Raw genomic sequence first — 16180 nt, forward strand, 5'->3', positions numbered from 1 at the left:
ACTGTGAAATTGGCGACGGGGCAGAGGTCAACGAAGACGTGCAAAACAGAGACGTTCAACGTCAGCCGAAATAGCTCAGTTGGGAGAGCGTTAGACTGAAGATCTAAAGGTCCCTGGTTCGATCCCGGGTTTCGGCATGCATTCGTTTTGAAGCTGACGCCAATGGAATTGCTCTGAGTTTGTGATAATGTAACTACCGCCGAGAACAAAAATGACTCCCTCCTGTAGCTGTTCTGGTTGTCCAGTGCATGCCATAAGAGGAACACAGTAGGCAAATGCCTGGGAAGCAAGAAAATAAAAAAAAGTCCTACCTATTGCGTTCCCTTTTTTGTGTCAGGACGTGAAGAACGTCTCCAACGGAACCGTGAAATGAGCGAAAACGTGGGAAACATTGCATTCGAAATGCTTGTGAATTTTCCAGTTGCCCAGTGAGTGTCGACAGAACACGTAAATCCTCTGCTCCAACGTATGAGACGTAACGATTGCTGCAATTTGTTCTTGCGTCATGTGTCAGCATTCTTCGATAGTCTGTTACGAGCTTAGCACGATAAGTTTGTAGACAGCATCCAGGCGACGTTTTATTAGTTACAGCTCCATGCAGCGAGTGCACAACAGTAAAGGACATGAGTCAATGTGCAGTTGTGTATCGTGGAAGGTTTACAAACGTCTTGTGAGCCCGGATAGCTCAGTCGGTAGAGCATTAGGCTTTTAACCTAAGGGTCCAGGGTTCAAGTCCCTGTCCGGGCGGAAATTTTAATACTTTGGTAGTGATTCGTCTAGTAGAGGTGGAAACACTACGGAAAAGAATGCAACTACGCCGTTTCCTGACACCACAGTGCTTTAAACGGTAGCAGTTGCATGTGTCGGCAGAACTCGCGCTACCGGCAGTCGTGGCCGAGTGGTTAAGGCGTCTGACTCGAAATCAGATTCCCTCTGGGAGCGTAGGTTCGAGTCCTACCGGCTGCGTGCGATTTTGCGTAAAGAGCAGCAAATATTTTCACACACGTGAACGCGGATGCAAACCAATGACGCCACTCTCAACAAGACGAAAATTTAAGAATACTGAGTTTCGCAACGGCCGCTGCTTCCTGTGGCTACCGGTTCACCTCGCACTGACGCTGGGACTGCAGAAAGCCGTCGCAGGCCCACGAGTGCGCTCCCGTCATTTTCTCGCGCCGACGCCGAGTTTGTGAGTACACAGATGTGCTTGGAAGTGTTGGACAGAGCGAACATTCATTTCTTTTTAAGAATCGTAATTCAGTCATTCGAGTGCGGCAAAAGCAATGGTGCAGCGTTTCTTTTGTTAAGATCTCGCAGCTACTTGCAAGTATGTCCACCGCTTAAGACGACAGAAAAGCAGCGTCAGCGGTGCGTCAGTGGGAAGTCGGTGAAGTCGCCATTGGAGCCATAAGCCAGTAATTACGACATGTGAATCACTCGCACACCACGCAGCTGTACGGTAGCTCAGTCGGTAGAGCGTTAGGTTTTCAACCAAAGGGTGTTGGGTTCAAGCCCCTGTCTGGGCGAAAATTAATACACTTTCGTAACGGCTAATGTGCTGGCAATGGAAACACTAGAGAAAAGAGTGAGGCCACGCCGCTTTCTGCCATCGGATTGCTTCTAAAGATGTCACTTTCACTTGTCGGAAGACGATATTGCCACAGGCAGTCGTGGCCGAGTGGTTAAGGCGTCTGACTTGAAATCAGATTCCCTCTGGGAGCGTAGGTTCGAGTCCTGCCGACTGCGAAAATTTTCTCGCTCTCAGAAGAAGGACGTTCAGCTGCATCCTAGCGGTTGCGTCTCCACTAAACACGTGGATCGCCAGCAATGTGCAGGGTGCAGCGCTACAGTCGCGCCCAGAAGCCACAGCTCATCTCCTCGTCTCACAGCCGTCCACCAGGTGTCAGTGCAAGTGTCACCTCTCTGGGCAGTGCAGATGTGTCCAGTTTAGCTTGCAGACGATGACGTGTAGCAATTTATGAGCTAGCGCAAGTCAAATGTTTTACCGTGTGTATCTGCTAGATGCTGCCTCTCACACGCTGGAGAGGCTCACTGCTTCTTGTGTCTCGTTCTTTGCACACGAGTTGCACGTGGCATCGATATAGCACAGGTTTTCTAGCGTCAGCGAAGTCAATATTACATGAATCGAGTCGAAGTGTTTGCTTGTTACGATGATGGAAGCAGAAGAAATGTGTGTGGTACTTCACTGCATCTGCTGCTCGCCTTTCAGCGTCCCTGTGTCTTATCAGATGAAGATGACTGTGAAATTGGCGACGGGGCAGAGGTCAACGAAGACGTGCAAAACAGAGACGTTCAACGTCAGCCGAAATAGCTCAGTTGGGAGAGCGTTAGACTGAAGATCTAAAGGTCCCTGGTTCGATCCCGGGTTTCGGCATGCATTCGTTTTGAAGCTGACGCCAATGGAATTGCTCTGAGTTTGTGATAATGTAACTACCGCCGAGAACAAAAATGACTCCCTCCTGTAGCTGTTCTGGTTGTCCAGTGCATGCCATAAGAGGAACACAGTAGGCAAATGCCTGGGAAGCAAGAAAATAAAAAAAGTCCTACCTATTGCGTTCCCTTTTTTGTGTCAGGACGTGAAGAACGTCTCCAACGGAACCGTGAAATGAGCGAAAACGTGGGAAACATTGCATTCGAAATGCTTGTGAATTTTCCAGTTGCCCAGTGAGTGTCGACAGAACACGTAAATCCTCTGCTCCAACGTATGAGACGTAACGATTGCTGCAATTTGTTCTTGCGTCATGTGTCAGCATTCTTCGATAGTCTGTTACGAGCTTAGCACGATAAGTTTGTAGACAGCATCCAGGCGACGTTTTATTAGTTACAGCTCCATGCAGCGAGTGCACAACAGTAAAGGACATGAGTCAATGTGCAGTTGTGTATCGTGGAAGGTTTACAAACGTCTTGTGAGCCCGGATAGCTCAGTCGGTAGAGCATTAGGCTTTTAACCTAAGGGTCCAGGGTTCAAGTCCCTGTCCGGGCGGAAATTTTAATACTTTGGTAGTGATTCGTCTAGTAGAGGTGGAAACACTACGGAAAAGAATGCAACTACGCCGTTTCCTGACACCACAGTGCTTTAAACGGTAGCAGTTGCATGTGTCGGCAGAACTCGCGCTACCGGCAGTCGTGGCCGAGTGGTTAAGGCGTCTGACTCGAAATCAGATTCCCTCTGGGAGCGTAGGTTCGAGTCCTACCGGCTGCGTGCGATTTTGCGTAAAGAGCAGCAAATATTTTCACACACGTGAACGCGGATGCAAACCAATGACGCCACTCTCAACAAGACGAAAATTTAAGAATACTGAGTTTCGCAACGGCCGCTGCTTCCTGTGGCTACCGGTTCACCTCGCACTGACGCTGGGACTGCAGAAAGCCGTCGCAGGCCCACGAGTGCGCTCCCGTCATTTTCTCGCGCCGACGCCGAGTTTGTGAGTACACAGATGTGCTTGGAAGTGTTGGACAGAGCGAACATTCATTTCTTTTTAAGAATCGTAATTCAGTCATTCGAGTGCGGCAAAAGCAATGGTGCAGCGTTTCTTTTGTTAAGATCTCGCAGCTACTTGCAAGTATGTCCACCGCTTAAGACGACAGAAAAGCAGCGTCAGCGGTGCGTCAGTGGGAAGTCGGTGAAGTCGCCATTGGAGCCATAAGCCAGTAATTACGACATGTGAATCACTCGCACACCACGCAGCTGTACGGTAGCTCAGTCGGTAGAGCGTTAGGTTTTCAACCAAAGGGTGTTGGGTTCAAGCCCCTGTCTGGGCGAAAATTAATACACTTTCGTAACGGCTAATGTGCTGGCAATGGAAACACTAGAGAAAAGAGTGAGGCCACGCCGCTTTCTGCCATCGGATTGCTTCTAAAGATGTCACTTTCACTTGTCGGAAGACGATATTGCCACAGGCAGTCGTGGCCGAGTGGTTAAGGCGTCTGACTTGAAATCAGATTCCCTCTGGGAGCGTAGGTTCGAGTCCTGCCGACTGCGAAAATTTTCTCGCTCTCAGAAGAAGGACGTTCAGCTGCATCCTAGCGGTTGCGTCTCCACTAAACACGTGGATCGCCAGCAATGTGCAGGGTGCAGCGCTACAGTCGCGCCCAGAAGCCACAGCTCATCTCCTCGTCTCACAGCCGTCCACCAGGTGTCAGTGCAAGTGTCACCTCTCTGGGCAGTGCAGATGTGTCCAGTTTAGCTTGCAGACGATGACGTGTAGCAATTTATGAGCTAGCGCAAGTCAAATGTTTTACCGTGTGTATCTGCTAGATGCTGCCTCTCACACGCTGGAGAGGCTCACTGCTTCTTGTGTCTCGTTCTTTGCACACGAGTTGCACGTGGCATCGATATAGCACAGGTTTTCTAGCGTCAGCGAAGTCAATATTACATGAATCGAGTCGAAGTGTTTGCTTGTTACGATGATGGAAGCAGAAGAAATGTGTGTGGTACTTCACTGCATCTGCTGCTCGCCTTTCAGCGTCCCTGTGTCTTATCAGATGAAGATGACTGTGAAATTGGCGACGGGGCAGAGGTCAACGAAGACGTGCAAAACAGAGACGTTCAACGTCAGCCGAAATAGCTCAGTTGGGAGAGCGTTAGACTGAAGATCTAAAGGTCCCTGGTTCGATCCCGGGTTTCGGCATGCATTCGTTTTGAAGCTGACGCCAATGGAATTGCTCTGAGTTTGTGATAATGTAACTACCGCCGAGAACAAAAATGACTCCCTCCTGTAGCTGTTCTGGTTGTCCAGTGCATGCCATAAGAGGAACACAGTAGGCAAATGCCTGGGAAGCAAGAAAATAAAAAAAGTCCTACCTATTGCGTTCCCTTTTTTGTGTCAGGACGTGAAGAACGTCTCCAACGGAACCGTGAAATGAGCGAAAACGTGGGAAACATTGCATTCGAAATGCTTGTGAATTTTCCAGTTGCCCAGTGAGTGTCGACAGAACACGTAAATCCTCTGCTCCAACGTATGAGACGTAACGATTGCTGCAATTTGTTCTTGCGTCATGTGTCAGCATTCTTCGATAGTCTGTTACGAGCTTAGCACGATAAGTTTGTAGACAGCATCCAGGCGACGTTTTATTAGTTACAGCTCCATGCAGCGAGTGCACAACAGTAAAGGACATGAGTCAATGTGCAGTTGTGTATCGTGGAAGCTTTACAAACGTCTTGTGAGCCCGGATAGCTCAGTCGGTAGAGCATTAGGCTTTTAACCTAAGGGTCCAGGGTTCAAGTCCCTGTCCGGGCGGAAATTTTAATACTTTGGTAGTGATTCGTCTAGTAGAGGTGGAAACACTACGGAGAAGAATGCAACTACGCCGTTTCCTGACACCACAGTGCTTTAAACGGCAGTCGTGGCCGAGTGGTTAAGGCGTCTGACTCGAAATCAGATTCCCTCTGGGAGCGTAGGTTCGAGTCCTACCGGCTGCGTGCGATTTTGCGTAAAGAGCAGCAAATATTTTCACACACGTGAACGCGGATGCAAACCAATGACGCCACTCTCAACAAGACGAAAATTTAAGAATACTGAGTTTCGCAACGGCCGCTGCTTCCTGTGGCTACCGGTTCACCTCGCACTGACGCTGGGACTGCAGAAAGCCGTCGCAGGCCCACGAGTGCGCTCCCGTCATTTTCTCGCGCCGACGCCGAGTTTGTGAGTACACAGATGTGCTTGGAAGTGTTGGACAGAGCGAACATTCATTTCTTTTTAAGAATCGTAATTCAGTCATTCGAGTGCGGCAAAAGCAATGGTGCAGCGTTTCTTTTGTTAAGATCTCGCAGCTACTTGCAAGTATGTCCACCGCTTAAGACGACAGAAAAGCAGCGTCAGCGGTGCGTCAGTGGGAAGTCGGTGAAGTCGCCATTGGAGCCATAAGCCAGTAATTACGACATGTGAATCACTCGCACACCACGCAGCTGTACGGTAGCTCAGTCGGTAGAGCGTTAGGTTTTCAACCAAAGGGTGTTGGGTTCAAGCCCCTGTCTGGGCGAAAATTAATACACTTTCGTAACGGCTAATGTGCTGGCAATGGAAACACTAGAGAAAAGAGTGAGGCCACGCCGCTTTCTGCCATCGGATTGCTTCTAAAGATGTCACTTTCACTTGTCGGAAGACGATATTGCCACAGGCAGTCGTGGCCGAGTGGTTAAGGCGTCTGACTTGAAATCAGATTCCCTCTGGGAGCGTAGGTTCGAGTCCTGCCGACTGCGAAAATTTTCTCGCTCTCAGAAGAAGGACGTTCAGCTGCATCCTAGCGGTTGCGTCTCCACTAAACACGTGGATCGCCAGCAATGTGCAGGGTGCAGCGCTACAGTCGCGCCCAGAAGCCACAGCTCATCTCCTCGTCTCACAGCCGTCCACCAGGTGTCAGTGCAAGTGTCACCTCTCTGGGCAGTGCAGATGTGTCCATTTTAGCTTGCAGACGATGACGTGTAGCAATTTATGAGCTAGCGCAAGTCAAATGTTTTACCGTGTGTATCTGCTAGATGCTGCCTCTCACACGCTGGAGAGGCTCACTGCTTCTTGTGTCTCGTTCTTTGCACACGAGTTGCACGTGGCATCGATATAGCACAGGTTTTCTAGCGTCAGCGATGTCAATATTACATGAATCGAGTCGAAGTGTTTGCTTGTTACGATGATGGAAGCAGAAGAAATGTGTGTGGTACTTCACTGCATCTGCTGCTCGCCTTTCAGCGTCCCTGTGTCTTATCAGATGAAGATGACTGTGAAATTGGCGACGGGGCAGAGGTCAACGAAGACGTGCAAAACAGAGACGTTCAACGTCAGCCGAAATAGCTCAGTTGGGAGAGCGTTAGACTGAAGATCTAAAGGTCCCTGGTTCGATCCCGGGTTTCGGCATGCATTCGTTTTGAAGCTGACGCCAATGGAATTGCTCTGAGTTTGTGATAATGTAACTACCGCCGAGAACAAAAATGACTCCCTCCTGTAGCTGTTCTGGTTGTCCAGTGCATGCCATAAGAGGAACACAGTAGGCAAATGCCTGGGAAGCAAGAAAATAAAAAAAAGTCCTACCTATTGCGTTCCCTTTTTTGTGTCAGGACGTGAAGAACGTCTCCAACGGAACCGTGAAATGAGCGAAAACGTGGGAAACATTGCATTCGAAATGCTTGTGAATTTTCCAGTTGCCCAGTGAGTGTCGACAGAACACGTAAATCCTCTGCTCCAACGTATGAGACGTAACGATTGCTTCAATTTGTTCTTGCGTCATGTGTCAGCATTCTTCGATAGTCTGTTACGAGCTTAGCACGATAAGTTTGTAGACAGCATCCAGGCGACGTTTTATTAGTTACAGCTCCATGCAGCGAGTGCACAACAGTAAAGGACATGAGTCAATGTGCAGTTGTGTATCGTGGAAGGTTTACAAACGTCTTGTGAGCCCGGATAGCTCAGTCGGTAGAGCATTAGGCTTTTAACCTAAGGGTCCAGGGTTCAAGTCCCTGTCCGGGCGGAAATTTTAATACTTTGGTAGTGATTCGTCTAGTAGAGGTGGAAACACTACGGAAAAGAATGCAACTACGCCGTTTCCTGACACCACAGTGCTTTAAACGGTAGCAGTTGCATGTGTCGGCAGAACTCGCGCTACCGGCAGTCGTGGCCGAGTGGTTAAGGCGTCTGACTCGAAATCAGATTCCCTCTGGGAGCGTAGGTTCGAGTCCTACCGGCTGCGTGCGATTTTGCGTAAAGAGCAGCAAATATTTTCACACACGTGAACGCGGATGCAAACCAATGACGCCACTCTCAACAAGACGAAAATTTAAGAATACTGAGTTTCGCAACGGCCGCTGCTTCCTGTGGCTACCGGTTCACCTCGCACTGACGCTGGGACTGCAGAAAGCCGTCGCAGGCCCACGAGTGCGCTCCCGTCATTTTCTCGCGCCGACGCCGAGTTTGTGAGTACACAGATGTGCTTGGAAGTGTTGGACAGAGCGAACATTCATTTCTTTTTAAGAATCGTAATTCAGTCATTCGAGTGCGGCAAAAGCAATGGTGCAGCGTTTCTTTTGTTAAGATCTCGCAGCTACTTGCAAGTATGTCCACCGCTTAAGACGACAGAAAAGCAGCGTCAGCGGTGCGTCAGTGGGAAGTCGGTGAAGTCGCCATTGGAGCCATAAGCCAGTAATTACGACATGTGAATCACTCGCACACCACGCAGCTGTACGGTAGCTCAGTCGGTAGAGCGTTAGGTTTTCAACCAAAGGGTGTTGGGTTCAAGCCCCTGTCTGGGCGAAAATTAATACACTTTCGTAACGGCTAATGTGCTGGCAATGGAAACACTAGAGAAAAGAGTGAGGCCACGCCGCTTTCTGCCATCGGATTGCTTCTAAAGATGTCACTTTCACTTGTCGGAAGACGATATTGCCACAGGCAGTCGTGGCCGAGTGGTTGCGGCGAGCGGACGTGTGTTGGGCTCGTGCCTGCTGCTGCCTTCGTGTGCTGCAGGCGGTGTCTTCGTCGTGTGTTTGGTGCTGCGCCTCGCAGCGTTCTCTCTTCTCTTCTAGTTCCTGTAAGTTTATTGACGCATTATTATGAACCGTGCTAACTCCGTACAGTGTGTTTTTGATAGGAACGCGGCTAGGCCGTCGCCTTTTGATGTACACGAATGGGTATTTTCGGAATTGCGTATTCCCGAATCTGATTTGGTCGGCATCCAGCTTGATTTTATTCAAAACTCTGTCTTTTTGAAACTTCCGAACGAGGATTTTGTCGATAAGCTAGTTACCGAAAGTGGTGGCGTTAAGAAATTCAAGCACGTGGACGGTGCTTTGTCTGACGTGTTGATACTGCCGGCAGGCTTCGGCATTCGAAGTGTGAAGGTTTATAATGTTCCTTTTGAGTGCCCAAATGAGGCCATTGCTCGTAAACTTGGCGAATTTGGCACCGTTCTTAGTGTGGAGAATGATGTGTGGCCTGCAGGTTTTAGGTATCGGGTTCTGAGTGGTGTTCGGACAGTACGTGTAGATTTAAAGAAACATATCCCGTCGTATCTGATCATTGCTGGCACGCGAGCTTTCCTCAGCTATAGTGGGCAGCCGCAGACGTGTTCTGTGTGTGGCAAAACAGATCATTTACGACAAACCTGCACTTTACGCAGGCCGGCGCAGCTACCGCGCGAAGCTGTTGTCAACACCACGTATGCAGGCGCGTTGGTTGGACCCCCCTCGCTCGCCCCGACCGACCGACAGGCTTCCGCCGCTCCTGCGGCTGTGGCTCCTGTGTCCGATGTTGTGACTCAGCCGACAGTTGTCGTGCCCCCGGTTGTGTCGGAACAAAGTTTACCTGCCGAACGCACCCCTCGCGAAGTCAGTATCGCTGATTTGTCAGCCGTCAGTGTTCCGGATGTGCCTGTTAGGGAGTTTTCTGAAATGTTGGTCGAGTCCCCTCCTGTGTCCGATAATGTGACTCTGCCGACAGTTGTCGTGCCCCCGGTTGTGTCGGAACAAAGTTTATCTACCGAACAGACCCCTCGCGAAGTCGGTCTTGCTGATTTGTCAGCTGTCAGTGTCCCGACCGTGCCTGTTGGGGAGTCTTCTGAAATGTTGGTCGAGTCGCCCCGGCCGATTACCGTCCCCGCCCCGCCGACAGACAAGCGGAAATTGCCGACACAACCCGGCCTGTCCACTTCTGGTGAGGCGGATGCTAGCAGCGCTGAAAGCGAGGTGTCTCAAGTTTCCACCCAGTCCGCCCCTACCGATCCCAAACCGAAGCGTAGGCGGTCTAAGAAACGTTCGAAAACGGCGCCCACTGAGGGCGACGGCGTTTCCTTCGAACAGGCCGTTGAGGGATTAACGGACTCCTTGGTTCAAGAGCGTCGCGAAGCACCTTTCGTGCACGGTCCGCCTGTGTCAGTGCCCCCCGCCCCCGCTTCCCGGGCCGTCCCGGACGCCGTACCTTCTCCTGCGGACACCATGCAGTGGTCTGAGGATGTGGAGGAAGATCATTTCTTCTAGTTCCGCTTAAGTTACAGAGTCCATCCTGACGCGTGCATTCCACCAGTTACGCGTCCTCACACTTAATGTTAATCAAATCCGCAGTGTCCGTAAAATTGACGCCCTTTTACATTTTTTGCAATCTGCTCGTTGTGATGTGGTTTTCCTTCAAGAACTTACAGCTGACGTTGTCCCGCACCTTACTGCCTATAATGTTATTCTTAATATTGATCCGGAAACGACCATTGGTACGGCTATTTTAATCGCGCCCGGTTTAGAGTATAAACACGTAGAAATTTTACCAAATGGACGAGGGTTGGCATGTGTCATCTGCGACATATTTTTTGTTAACGTGTACGCCCCCTCTGGAACTCACAACAAACGTCTGAGGGATACTTTTTTCAATCATGATTTATGTCAGTTCTTCCATCGAAACCACCGACGGATCATCTTAGGCGGTGATTTTAATTGTGTCTTGCGTGTTGCCGACCAGGAACCGACGGCACATAAGTGTCTAGCACTGCAAACTTTAGTTGACACTTTTAAACTTGAGGACACGTGGCTTCGTTTTAGTCCGACTGCTACAGGTTTTACTTATTTTTATCCTACTGGGCATAGTAGGTTGGATAGAATTTATGTCTCGTCGGACCTTACTGCACAAATCTTGCAGGCCGAAGTTGCCCCCGTCGTTTTTTCGGATCATTGTGGTTATTTGTGTGCTTTTAATGTCCCGTCTGTTCGCCCGGACCGTACGCGATCCTATTGGAAATTCAATGTTAGTGTTTTGGATGACGTCAGTCTTGTCGAACAGGTACATTTGTTGTGGCGCCAACTTCTTCAGAGCCGCCCACAGGCGTGTTCTACTGTCGCGTGGTGGCTCCGTCACGCTAAACCGGCTCTTCGTACTTTGCTCATAAATTACTGTCGTGACAAGGCCCATTGGGACATGATGACGGTTAATTTTTATCGCGATTGTTTACAGGATTTAATTACTCGGGTTACCGACCGCCCTGACCTCCTTCCCATGTTACGGAAAATTAAAACGCAGATTTTAAACCATCTGCATCGGAAGGCGCAGGGCTCTGTTGTCCGTAGCAGGCCTTTCGATCCCTCTTTGGAAGAACCACTATCATTGTATCATTTACGACGAGCCCGACTGCGGCGTGAAAAACTTTTATTCACGGACTGGATAACGCGTGACGGTCATAGAACTTCGGATCGTCGGGTGATTAAGGACGAAATTTACGATCACTACTCTAAACTCTTTCAATCTCAACCTTTGCATGACGCCTCCTTGCAGATGTTTTTACACGACCTGCCTTCAATTTTAACGCGTCAGGATAGACTTCTTTTAAATGAGCGTTTTACAGCTGCTGATGTTTCTGCCGCCGTTAAGGCTAGCCCGAAGGGAAAGGCACCTGGCATTGACGGAATTCCTGTGGAATTTTATGTGAAATTTTCCGCTCTTTTAACTGATACTTTCGTTGCCATTGTTAATGAAATACATAATGGTCTCGATCTGCCGGAAGACTTTTTAGAGGGGCTCATCGTCCTCATCCCGAAGACCACTGGCATCCAAAGTGCGGTGACTTTACGGCCGATTACTCTATTAAACGCCGATTATAAAATCATAGCACGCTGCTTTTCACACCGTTTGCGGCCGGCGTTGAAGACCGTCATTAGTCCTTCTCAATCGTGTGCAGTACCTGGACGGAATATATTTGATGCCGTCCTGGCGTATCGAGAATGTATCGCTTCTGCCTCGTCACGTCGTGGCGGCCGGGCTGCGATACTTTCCATTGATTTTCATAATGCATTCGATCGAATTAGTCACGACTACTTGCGGCGGGTCATGTATAAGTTTGGATTTGGTTTAAAATTCACGCATGTGATATCTAACCTTCTGAAATCGGCCACTTCCCGAATCCTTTTTCATGGCCAGGCCGGTGATGTCCTCAGGATGAACAGATCCGTCCGCCAAGGGTGCCCGCTTTCCATGGGCTTATTCGTTTTAGCGCTGGATCCTCTACTCCGTAAACTAACGAATGTTTGCCACGGTGTCCCGTTTGGTACGGGTTCGCTTGTCTGTCGGGCGTATGCGGATGACTTGGGAGTTTTTATCCAAAGTCCCGACGATATTGATTCGCTCCGTCTCATTCTTCACCAATTTGAATCGGCATCGGGTGCGGTTGTGAACCCCCGTAAGTCCATCTTGCTGCCGCTTACTGCGACCATGAGGGCTGTCCGTCGTGATTGGTATACCGTCAAGTTACGACATAAGATTCTCGGGATCCAGATGACGGCAAATGTACAACAAATGGCAGTGCTAAACTGGCGCGCGGTCTTATATTCTGTTCGAGCGGCGACTCAGGCTGCCGCCAAACGAAATTTGTCTTTGCTGGATAGAGTTTCGGTTGTTAATACCCAGATGTTGGCCAAGGCCTGGTACCTGGCTCAAGTTTTGCCGGTGCCGAAGGAGATCGAACGGGCCATCAAGCATGCTGTTTCTTGGCTGGTCTGGCGAGGCGAAATCTTTAAGGTCGCCTACAATATTTGCACGCTCCCGCCGGACAGGGGCGGCATCGGTCTGGTTGATTTTCCTTCCAAGTGTGCTGCCCTTTTGCTCCACCGAACTAACTGTGTAATAGCCCATGCGGGGCTTGGCCCCACGTCGGTACTCTTCGACCTTTACCGCCCTGCTTCTCTCCGCGCGCCTGTCTCTATCCAGGCTATCCCGTACAAATTGAATTTCGTTCGCCAGTACTTCCTCCACACTAGCTATCTGATAGGTGACGATCGGCGCAGGGGTAACGTCAGCGCGATCGCAGAGGCCCTCCGCGGAACTCCGCCGACTAACAAATGGGAGTTGAGGCTGCCGCAATACGATTGGCGGACGGTGTGGTCCAACATTTCCAGTAAATTGTTGACATCAGATGTTCGGGACACTTGGTATAAAGTTGTGAATCGCACCGTTGCCACGAATGCGAAACTCCACGCAATCAATCTCCTCCCGAGTGGCATCTGTGGGCGGTGCGCGGCTGAGGACACGATCGAACACCGTTTTGTGTGCCCCCAGTTTCACGAGGTATGGGCTGCCACCCGTGAGATGTTGGCGTTGATTAATAGGACTACCCCAAGTGCCATACAACCTTCGTATATCCTGGTTCCCGACTGGCGGCCGTATCCTGCCACCAAGAGAAACGCTACCGTGTGGATCGCCGCGCATGCAGCACATGCGATTTTCTCTCTCCGCCTCATGGATCGCTTGCAGTTTTTGACGTATCTTTGGGACTACTATGGACGGGAGCAACGAAATCCGCAGTGTGTTTCCAATTATGCCCGATTTTTAGATGTCCCTCTACGGACCGCCTTTACCAAATTACATATTTCTCTCCTGCCATGATTATGTACTTCCCATTCCACTGTTTCCTCTGGCGGAATGTGTGGAATGATATATTGTTCTAATTTTCTTGATGTATGACAGTTCATTTGTCTCACCGGCTCGACTTATCTTCCGCCATTTGGGCGGTTGTCCTTAGGATTGCCATATTGGCTCTTCTCTCCTGGATTGACGCTTGTTCCCTATTGCTGACCTTTACTTCATTTTTTGTGACTATTGCAGGACTGTCATTAACTTGTCCCTAAACTGTGTGACGGTGCTCAAAGATAATTTGCGTTGAAACGGTTGCCTCTTGGGCACGGAAATCAAACTTATCGAGAAGACGAAATATGTTTGTTGCTGCCGGAATTGCGTACACTTCCCCATTCCCGTGCGCCAGACATATTTGGCACGTTTAGTGTGGTTATTTGTTTGTGTTTTTCATTTCTATTTTATTTTGAGAGTCTCTATTTTTTGCCTTTCTATGGTAGCGGTGGGCCTCCGCTGCCTACTTGTGGTCATTGTCCTCCTAGAATGGTTTTTTATTTTGTGTTTCGCGTTTTCGTTCTTCCTTCCTCATGTTCTTTCCACACCTTCAGAGGACGTTATTTTTTTTTTCGCAACATCGTTTTGGACATGTTTCCGCTGGCCACGATGGATCTTTGTTCTCCTAAAGGAACTCCATTAAAAAAAAAAAAAAAAAAAAAAAAAAAAAAGAAAAAAAAAGAAAAAAATAAAATTACATAAAAAAAAAGCAATACTCTGTTACACAATAATACAGAGTACAACACACCACTCTTTCCGTTATTCCCCGTTTCTCGGGTTGGGACGGTGAGGGAGACACTGTGGCCAGGCCTCGGATTGCGACCCCTGCCCCCTTTGCCTCCACCGCCGCCCTGGCCTGATCTTGCAAGAAGGTATGTTTGGTTTAACAAAAAAAAAAAAAAAAAAGAGTGGTTAAGGCGTTTCTTTAAAAAAAAAAAAAAAGTGGCCGAGTGGTTAAATCTAAAAAAAAAAAAAAAAAAAAAAAAAAAAAAACAAAAGAGTGGTTAAGGCGTCTGACTTGAAATCAGATTCCCTCTGGGAGCGTAGGTTCGAGTCCTGCCGACTGCGAAAATTTTCTCGCTCTCAGAAGAAGGACGTTCAGCTGCATCCTAGCGGTTGCGTCTCCACTAAACACGTGGATCGCCAGCAATGTGCAGGGTGCAGCGCTACAGTCGCGCCCAGAAGCCACAGCTCATCTCCTCGTCTCACAGCCGTCCACCAGGTGTCAGTGCAAGTGTCACCTCTCTGGGCAGTGCAGATGTGTCCATTTTAGCTTGCAGACGATGACGTGTAGCAATTTATGAGCTAGCGCAAGTCAAATGTTTTACCGTGTGTATCTGCTAGATGCTGCCTCTCACACGCTGGAGAGGCTCACTGCTTCTTGTGTCTCGTTCTTTGCACACGAGTTGCACGTGGCATCGATATAGCACAGGTTTTCTAGCGTCAGCGATGTCAATATTACATGAATCGAGTCGAAGTGTTTGCTTGTTACGATGATGGAAGCAGAAGAAATGTGTGTGGTACTTCACTGCATCTGCTGCTCGCCTTTCAGCGTCCCTGTGTCTTATCAGATGAAGATGACTGTGAAATTGGCGACGGGGCAGAGGTCAACGAAGACGTGCAAAACAGAGACGTTCAACGTCAGCCGAAATAGCTCAGTTGGGAGAGCGTTAGACTGAAGATCTAAAGGTCCCTGGTTCGATCCCGGGTTTCGGCATGCATTCGTTTTGAAGCTGACGCCAATGGAATTGCTCTGAGTTTGTGATAATGTAACTACCGCCGAGAACAAAAATGACTCCCTCCTGTAGCTGTTCTGGTTGTCCAGTGCATGCCATAAGAGGAACACAGTAGGCAAATGCCTGGGAAGCAAGAAAATAAAAAAAGTCCTACCTATTGCGTTCCCTTTTTTGTGTCAGGACGTGAAGAACGTCTCCAACGGAACCGTGAAATGAGCGAAAACGTGGGAAACATTGCATTCGAAATGCTTGTGAATTTTCCAGTTGCCCAGTGAGTGTCGACAGAACACGTAAATCCTCTGCTCCAACGTATGAGACGTAACGATTGCTTCAATTTGTTCTTGCGTCATGTGTCAGCATTCTTCGATAGTCTGTTACGAGCTTAGCACGATAAGTTTGTAGACAGCATCCAGGCGACGTTTTATTAGTTACAGCTCCATGCAGCGAGTGCACAACAGTAAAGGACATGAGTCAATGTGCAGTTGTGTATCGTGGAAGGTTTACAAACGTCTTGTGAGCCCGGATAGCTCAGTCGGTAGAGCATTAGGCTTTTAACCTAAGGGTCCAGGGTTCAAGTCCCTGTCCGGGCGGAAATTTTAATACTTTGGTAGTGATTCGTCTAGTAGAGGTGGAAACACTACGGAAAAGAATGCAACTACGCCGTTTCCTGACACCACAGTGCTTTAAACGGTAGCAGTTGCATGTGTCGGCAGAACTCGCGCTACCGGCAGTCGTGGCCGAGTGGTTAAGGCGTCTGACTCGAAATCAGATTCCCTCTGGGAGCGTAGGTTCGAGTCCTACCGGCTGCGTGCGATTTTGCGTAAAGAGCAGCAAATATTTTCACACACGTGAACGCGGATGCAAACCAATGACGCCACTCTCAACAAGACGAAAATTTAAGAATACTGAGTTTCGCAACGGCCGCTGCTTCCTGTGGCTACCGGTTCACCTCGCACTGACGCTGGGACTGCAGAAAGCCGTCGCAGGCCCACGAGTGCGCTCCCGTCATTTTCTCGCGCCGACGCCGAGTTTGTGAGTACACAGATGTGCTTGGAAGTG

General features: G+C 49.2%; 18 non-coding genes across 18 annotated transcripts; all 18 read left to right on the forward strand.

Moving 5' to 3' along the window:
* The first annotated feature begins 64 nt into the window (after nt 1-64).
* Trnaf-gaa (transfer RNA phenylalanine (anticodon GAA)) lies at nt 65-137 on the forward strand. The gene has a single exon. It is a non-coding gene; the product is annotated as a tRNA-Phe (tRNA).
* A 537-nt stretch (nt 138-674) lies between these two features.
* On the forward strand, nt 675-747 carry Trnak-uuu (transfer RNA lysine (anticodon UUU)). Its single transcript has one exon. It is a non-coding gene; the product is annotated as a tRNA-Lys (tRNA).
* A 137-nt stretch (nt 748-884) lies between these two features.
* On the forward strand, nt 885-966 carry Trnas-cga (transfer RNA serine (anticodon CGA)). The gene has a single exon. It is a non-coding gene; the product is annotated as a tRNA-Ser (tRNA).
* A 698-nt stretch (nt 967-1664) lies between these two features.
* Trnas-uga (transfer RNA serine (anticodon UGA)) lies at nt 1665-1746 on the forward strand. Its single transcript has one exon. It is a non-coding gene; the product is annotated as a tRNA-Ser (tRNA).
* Nucleotides 1747-2322: 576 nt separating this feature from the next.
* Trnaf-gaa (transfer RNA phenylalanine (anticodon GAA)) lies at nt 2323-2395 on the forward strand. The gene has a single exon. It is a non-coding gene; the product is annotated as a tRNA-Phe (tRNA).
* Nucleotides 2396-2931: 536 nt separating this feature from the next.
* Nucleotides 2932-3004, forward strand: Trnak-uuu (transfer RNA lysine (anticodon UUU)). The gene has a single exon. It is a non-coding gene; the product is annotated as a tRNA-Lys (tRNA).
* Nucleotides 3005-3141: 137 nt separating this feature from the next.
* On the forward strand, nt 3142-3223 carry Trnas-cga (transfer RNA serine (anticodon CGA)). The gene has a single exon. It is a non-coding gene; the product is annotated as a tRNA-Ser (tRNA).
* A 698-nt stretch (nt 3224-3921) lies between these two features.
* Trnas-uga (transfer RNA serine (anticodon UGA)) lies at nt 3922-4003 on the forward strand. Its single transcript has one exon. It is a non-coding gene; the product is annotated as a tRNA-Ser (tRNA).
* Nucleotides 4004-4579: 576 nt separating this feature from the next.
* Trnaf-gaa (transfer RNA phenylalanine (anticodon GAA)) lies at nt 4580-4652 on the forward strand. The gene has a single exon. It is a non-coding gene; the product is annotated as a tRNA-Phe (tRNA).
* Nucleotides 4653-5188: 536 nt separating this feature from the next.
* Trnak-uuu (transfer RNA lysine (anticodon UUU)) lies at nt 5189-5261 on the forward strand. The gene has a single exon. It is a non-coding gene; the product is annotated as a tRNA-Lys (tRNA).
* Nucleotides 5262-5361: 100 nt separating this feature from the next.
* On the forward strand, nt 5362-5443 carry Trnas-cga (transfer RNA serine (anticodon CGA)). The gene has a single exon. It is a non-coding gene; the product is annotated as a tRNA-Ser (tRNA).
* Nucleotides 5444-6141: 698 nt separating this feature from the next.
* On the forward strand, nt 6142-6223 carry Trnas-uga (transfer RNA serine (anticodon UGA)). The gene has a single exon. It is a non-coding gene; the product is annotated as a tRNA-Ser (tRNA).
* A 576-nt stretch (nt 6224-6799) lies between these two features.
* Trnaf-gaa (transfer RNA phenylalanine (anticodon GAA)) lies at nt 6800-6872 on the forward strand. The gene has a single exon. It is a non-coding gene; the product is annotated as a tRNA-Phe (tRNA).
* Nucleotides 6873-7409: 537 nt separating this feature from the next.
* On the forward strand, nt 7410-7482 carry Trnak-uuu (transfer RNA lysine (anticodon UUU)). Its single transcript has one exon. It is a non-coding gene; the product is annotated as a tRNA-Lys (tRNA).
* Nucleotides 7483-7619: 137 nt separating this feature from the next.
* Trnas-cga (transfer RNA serine (anticodon CGA)) lies at nt 7620-7701 on the forward strand. Its single transcript has one exon. It is a non-coding gene; the product is annotated as a tRNA-Ser (tRNA).
* Nucleotides 7702-15029: 7328 nt separating this feature from the next.
* Nucleotides 15030-15102, forward strand: Trnaf-gaa (transfer RNA phenylalanine (anticodon GAA)). The gene has a single exon. It is a non-coding gene; the product is annotated as a tRNA-Phe (tRNA).
* A 536-nt stretch (nt 15103-15638) lies between these two features.
* Nucleotides 15639-15711, forward strand: Trnak-uuu (transfer RNA lysine (anticodon UUU)). Its single transcript has one exon. It is a non-coding gene; the product is annotated as a tRNA-Lys (tRNA).
* A 137-nt stretch (nt 15712-15848) lies between these two features.
* Nucleotides 15849-15930, forward strand: Trnas-cga (transfer RNA serine (anticodon CGA)). Its single transcript has one exon. It is a non-coding gene; the product is annotated as a tRNA-Ser (tRNA).
* The last annotated feature ends 250 nt before the right edge of the window (nt 15931-16180 follow it).

The sequence above is a fragment of the Schistocerca nitens genome, unplaced genomic scaffold (assembly GCF_023898315.1).
Source record: "Schistocerca nitens isolate TAMUIC-IGC-003100 unplaced genomic scaffold, iqSchNite1.1 HiC_scaffold_385, whole genome shotgun sequence".
Classification (NCBI taxonomy): domain Eukaryota; kingdom Metazoa; phylum Arthropoda; class Insecta; order Orthoptera; family Acrididae; genus Schistocerca; species Schistocerca nitens.